This window comes from Phyllopteryx taeniolatus, chromosome 7, assembly GCF_024500385.1.
Source record: "Phyllopteryx taeniolatus isolate TA_2022b chromosome 7, UOR_Ptae_1.2, whole genome shotgun sequence".
NCBI classification, from domain to species: Eukaryota; Metazoa; Chordata; class Actinopteri; order Syngnathiformes; family Syngnathidae; genus Phyllopteryx; species Phyllopteryx taeniolatus.
The window spans coordinates 9,392,674-9,398,688 of record NC_084508.1 but is presented as its reverse complement, the minus strand read 5'-3'; the positions used below and the strand labels follow the sequence as shown (position 1 = coordinate 9,398,688).

At 39.9% G+C, this 6,015-nt stretch overlaps 1 long non-coding RNA gene across 1 annotated transcript; it reads left to right on the top strand.

The window, feature by feature from the left end:
- The first annotated feature begins 880 nt into the window (after window positions 1-880).
- Window positions 881-2,291, top strand: LOC133480854 (uncharacterized). Its single transcript, XR_009789382.1, has 2 exons — window positions 881-1,279; window positions 1,358-2,291. It is a non-coding gene; the product is annotated as an uncharacterized LOC133480854 (long non-coding RNA).
- Window positions 2,292-6,015: the final 3,724 nt, after the last annotated feature.

Sequence of the window (6,015 nt, the reverse complement as noted above, 5' to 3'; positions counted from 1 at the left end):
ATTGGATTTTTCATATTCTTTTTATACTGGTTGAAGATTTCGCTATGGGCGAGGTGACCCGGTGGATGACTGCTTAGCACATCTGCCTCACAGTTCTGAGGGCCCGGGTTCGAATCCGGCCTCGCCTGTGTGGAGTTTGCATGTTCTCCCCGTGCCTGCGCGTTGATTTTCTCCGCTTACTCCAGTTTCCTCCCTCATCCCAAAAAGGATGGTTAGTGGAAGGTTAATTGAAAACTCTAAATTGCCCGTAGGTGTGAATGTGAGTGTGAATGGTTGTTTGTTTATATGTAAAAATAAATAAATAAATAAATAAAAACTGAACAAAAAGAGGGGGGAAATTGTGTGACGTTGTTATCGTGTGCTCGAGACATGACGTTTTGGGCTGTCCATTCAAGGAGAGCTTGAGGTTGTACTGTTAATACAATACGGCTCGCAAGCAGGCAACATAACTTTATGTAGCCAGCTAATGCTAGCATTAACGTTTGTATGTAAACATGCCGGCGTTCTGTCGAATCATGCTCTAAAGCAGGGGTGTCAAACTCATTTTTGCCTCGGGCCGCATTGTAGTTATGATTTCCCTCAGAAGGCCGTTAGGACAGTGAAATGTTGAATCACCAAATCGTAGTATTACCATTACACAACAAATTGACGGATAACTAGTTTCGAAATCAGAAGACAAGGATAATAGTTTGTTCAAGTATTGTTTAAGTTACTGTAGAAGAAGGGTTTGGTAACAAAAACAATGCAATATCTCAACATTATAGTTTGTTATTATGACAATTTGGAATTTGGGTACAGATTTGAGCAAAAATCATGGAAGTTGACAAGCATGATTTGCTTTCGCGGGGCACATAAAATGATGTGGCGGGCCGCATCTGGCCCCCTGGGCCTTGGGTTTGACACCTATGCTCTAAAGTGTCTGTAAACATTTCTTTGTGCGCGTAAATACATGCTGACAACGTAAGTATGTTGACAACAACGAGCAAGGGAGGCTATTGGTTGACGTCAATTGATAGGTCACACTACAGGGAAGATTTCCCCCCAAAATCAAATCACTAACATCCCTATTTTCGCATTAAGGTTTAAGGTTTATAAGTAAAGGGCGCAATTATGATGCTTGACATCTATATATTCTATTACATAATACAGTACGTAATCTATTACTGTACTATAATTTAGTTAATAGAAACAAACTAACATTATTTCACCAATGTCTGTCGGCAGGAAGCCGGAGCGCCAAGCAGCAGCGTCAAAGTTAACGTGACATGTTCGATTCAAAGTAAGCCTTTCTTTTCCGTTTTGAGCAGTGTGTTGAGGCTTCCTCCTTTTTTACATTGATTATTATTATTTTTTTAAGAGAATGACGAACAAGGGCGACACCACATCTTCACCGTGGACAGAGCGGCCGCCTACTTGATCTACGGCTGGCTGGTCTTCTCGCCAGCTGGAACCGGCGGGCTCCAGGAGGATGATAAGGTCGGGATGGTGGTCCTCAAGCAGACGTTGAACCGGAGCGAGATGAACATTCAGACGAAGCCCAGAACGTCCGAGGTCTTCTTCTTTGTGAAGGTGAAGATGGCGGACTACAGCACGTTGAGTGTCCACTTCAGCGGCCAGCACGCCGACAGCTCCTTCCACATCTATGAACTTTAACAGCCACCCATGCTTTGGACTTTATATGAAAGTGCAAACAAAAACGGATTGTCGACTGTCCGCGTGTCGAAGAGTCTTTAGGCAAGACGCTGAACCTGAATTTGCTCCCAGTGGGCCTGGCAGCGCCTTGGATGGCGGCAGCCGCCCATTGGTGTGTGAATGGGAGGCTTTGTAAAGCGCTTCGGGCCCTGTGATGGTGTCGATAAAACGCTACACAAACGCAGTCCATTTACCGTAATCCAATCTGCTTGTCAATGTTTCAAAATCTATATTTCTTTTATATTCATTCTATCCTCCTAATATTAACATTAGCTGTAAAAAGGCTGATTGTGATTACAGTGTTCAAAAACAAGCTGTTTTAATGTATTTTGTAAATATGTTTTTCGCAGTTAAAAACACTAGCTCTAACCGTAACTACGAAACCCTGATTCAAACCTGAATCACATAACCCAAACCCTAACCTTGGAGTTGGGATGTTTCTGATTCAATTTGTATATTTAAGTCAAACACAATGTGCGGAAACCTTGGAATCATCATCAATTCATATCCTCATTATTAATCAGTACAGGCAATGTTTTAAGTAAGGTTCTAAACTGTAAATGCAAGTACGTTGAAGAAAATAAATCACTACACTTTCACACTTTTACGCCTCGTTATTTTGTTAGTCTAGTATTGCAGTCGCAAAGTGAAAAGCAGCAGCACCCAAGAACATATTGTTGTAAAAAATATATATAAACATCTATGAACATACAGTGGTGCCTTGAGAGTCGAGTTCAATTAATTCCGTGACCGCGCCAGTAACTCAAAACACTTTTCAAATCATCTTTCCTCATTTAAATGAATGCAAATGCCATTAATCCGATACAGACTCGCCACGCAAAATAAAAAATTACCTGCACAAAACATACTGAAATGGCATTAAATATAATTGAAAAGAATTGAACAGTTTTTGTCACACTTTCTCCTTCAATGCACATTGTGCTGCTCATTCTTGTGAGGGTGTCTTGGCCACCTGGAGGCAGTATAAGACAGACTTACGGATATACATCCATCCATCCATTTTCTGAGCCGCTTCTCCTCACTTGGGTCGCGGGCGTGCTGGAGCCTATCCCAGCTGTCATCGGGCAGGAGGCGGGGTACACCCTGAACTGGTTGTCAGCCAATCGCAGGGCACATACAAACAAAGAATCATTCGCACTCACAGTCACACTTTGTTTGTACAAAATATGGGGAAAGAATTAATTGTGAAAAAAAAAATCGAAGTCTTAAACAATTTTTTTTCAACGTTTCACAGTTTTACAAAGTGAAAGTGGAAATATGGAAAATATGAAACATTTTTGGTGTTCCAAAGAAACAAAACTAATAGGAGGGTAAATCCACTAGGGGACGCTATTGCTCAACAAACACCTTCCTGTTCCTTCTCCATTTCGTCTGCTCTCCTGAGAGTGAGTAGTTACATTCCACGTGTTGCAATTCAGAAAAAAAATACAATTGGATTTTTCATATTCTTTTTATACTGGTTGAAGATTTCGCTATGGGCGAGGTGACCCGGTGGATGACTGCTTAGCACATCTGGCTTACAGTTCTGAGGGCCCGGGTTCGAATCCGGCCTCGCCTGTGTGGAGTTTGCATGTTCTCCCGGGACCATCACGGTATGCTGATTGAAAACTCTAAATTCCCCATAGGTGCAAATGGTTCTTTGTTTCCGTATATGTGCCCTGTGATAGGCTGGTGACCAGTTCAAGGTGTACCCCGTCACTCGCCCAGAGTCAGCTGGGAGAGGCTCCGGTACGCCCACGACCCTAGTGAGGAGAAGCGGCTCCGAAAATGGATGGATGGATGTTAAAGAGATAAATAAAATGTAAAAAAAAAATAATTAAATACGTCTTACAAAATGTACTTTAAAAAAAACTAAGTGAAAAGAATTACACAATTTGAAACAAATGTTTACAATTTTCTTTAAGAAAATGTGAAGCTAATATTTTGAAAAAATGCATAAAAAGTGAACATTTCAAAATGTGAACAAATTAGAAATTTAAAAAAATACAACTTTGTGAAAAAAAAATCTTCACACAATGTGATTTAAAAAAAAAGTGAAAATATTAAATTGTAAAAAATGCAAAAGGTATTTGTTTACTAAATGTTTAAAAAAAACCTAAGTCTAAAATTAATAAAATAGTGAAACAATTTTACGTGAAACATTTTTGCTGTTCTAAAGAAAGGCCAAAGGTTATCGTTCTGAAAACACTTTCATGTGTGTCAGGCATCTCAAAAACCATGTGAGTACTGTGTAGTTTGACTTTATCCAGTGCTTCGCTTCTTTTCACATTTGTGTGAGTGTAAATAATATTTAAATTGAATGAAAAAAATTTGAAACAATTTCCCAACATATAAAAGCATTTTGTGAAATGTTTTACATTATTTAATCATTTTGGGTTTATTTTTCATAAAATTTTATTTTTACTTAATTATTAAATTTTCAAAGATAATACAAAAAAAATACATGTGGAAATGAATTAGAAATGTTCACTTCTTCTCACAGAATGTGAAAAAGCTGGATGGATGGACAAAATGTACCAAAAAAAGTGAAACATTTTTTAGTGCTGTTCACTCATACGTGTACGTCAGGCATTTTCCAAGCGTAAGTAGTTTTACTTTATTTTATGGGTTGAACCGATGAGTCAGCTAGTCAGCGCTTCCACTTCAGTACCCAGCATTGACATTTAAAGCTTGAAACTGACTAACTGCTAATCACGTTTTTCGCATCTCGTCTTCCAATCAGACAATTTACAAAATAGTTTCGACTCGCCCGACGGCGAAATATCCGGTAAACAAGGCCAGACAGTTTTCATACATCTGCACTGGTCTGACAGTAGGGAAATAAATTGCGGTCAGTTAGCCTCGTTAGCTTCGGCTATTCTGATCGCCACTCATCTTGCAATATTCACACCGGCGGCACCGCTCAACTGGCGGCGAGGAACAAGGGCAGCGGCGTGAAGTGAAGTTTCATCTTTGTTGCGAATAGGTTATGTCCAATAATGCACAGGGCACAAGTGTGTGCTAACAAAAACTTTATTCAAATCACATTCACGCTACAAACCATCCAACATCGCGACACAGTGTCGTAACACTGTCCGGCAGCATATATGCGTACTATGCTACAAGTGTGTGGAAATATTCGACTAATAATGAGACCGGTAGACAGTCACTTGCAAAGTATGCGAGTCTCTCCTAAAGCACAATAAAAATACAAGAAAGAGTGAAACGAAGACGTTATCTGGAGCCTGCCTATGATGTCCCGTCTTACGACATGACCTGCTGTGGAACACAAGAGGGGACCTGCCGGCTCGTCGAAGAGAAAAGCTAGCGTACCGTACAGTCAACGTAATGGTGAGCTGCATCTTAATCATGTGTTTTTTTTATTTGTTTCTATGCCCTTTCGTTGTAATACGTCTTTACGTGAAAACGGTAAGTGACCGTTGTATAGTGCTGATGAAATATCAATGACGTCATTGATTAACGGGATTCGACTCACTTGTATTGCGTAAGAGTCGACTTAAAAAAAATCTGTGGTAGTTCAGCCCCAAATTTTATTCCGTTTTATTATGCAATGCTTAGCTTTTTGGGGAACTTTGTTTGCCAGTTAGGAATGGTCAAATGTCACTGAATTAGCTGTCCAGTTAAAAAAGACCGAGGCCATTTTTGGTATTTTTCAAAAAGGTTTTATGATGGCAACAGATGAACTTGCTTTATTGATGCTGATGTCAAAAGGGATTGCAAACCTTTACGCGTGTAGACAGAGTGCAAAACTGTTGCTGCTGCCACCGCATAGTCGAGACCCTCATGACGATATTAGCACAGGAAGGAAGTGCGCGCCAGAGCTGTTGCAGACACCCAGTTCCCACGTCTGTGCCAGCTATGTATATATATATATATATATATATATATATATATATATATATATACACATATATATATACACACAACCCCAATTCCAATGAAGTTGGGACGTTGTGTTAAACATAAATAACAACAGGAACGCAAGGGTTTGCAAATCATGTTCAACCTATATTTCATTGAATACACTACAAAGACAATATGTCTAATGTTCAGTTTCAAGTTGCACTTACGGATGTAGCGCCGAACTGTATTTACTGACATTGGTTTTCTGAAGTGTTCCTGAGCTCATGTGGTGATATCCTTTACACGTTGATGTCGGTTTTTGATGCAGTGCCGCCTGAGGGATCGAAGGTCACGGGCATTCAATGTTGGTTTTCGGCCTTGCCGCTTACATGCGGTGATTTCTCCAGATTCTATGAACCTTTTGATGATAATATGGACCGTAGATGATGAAATCCTTAA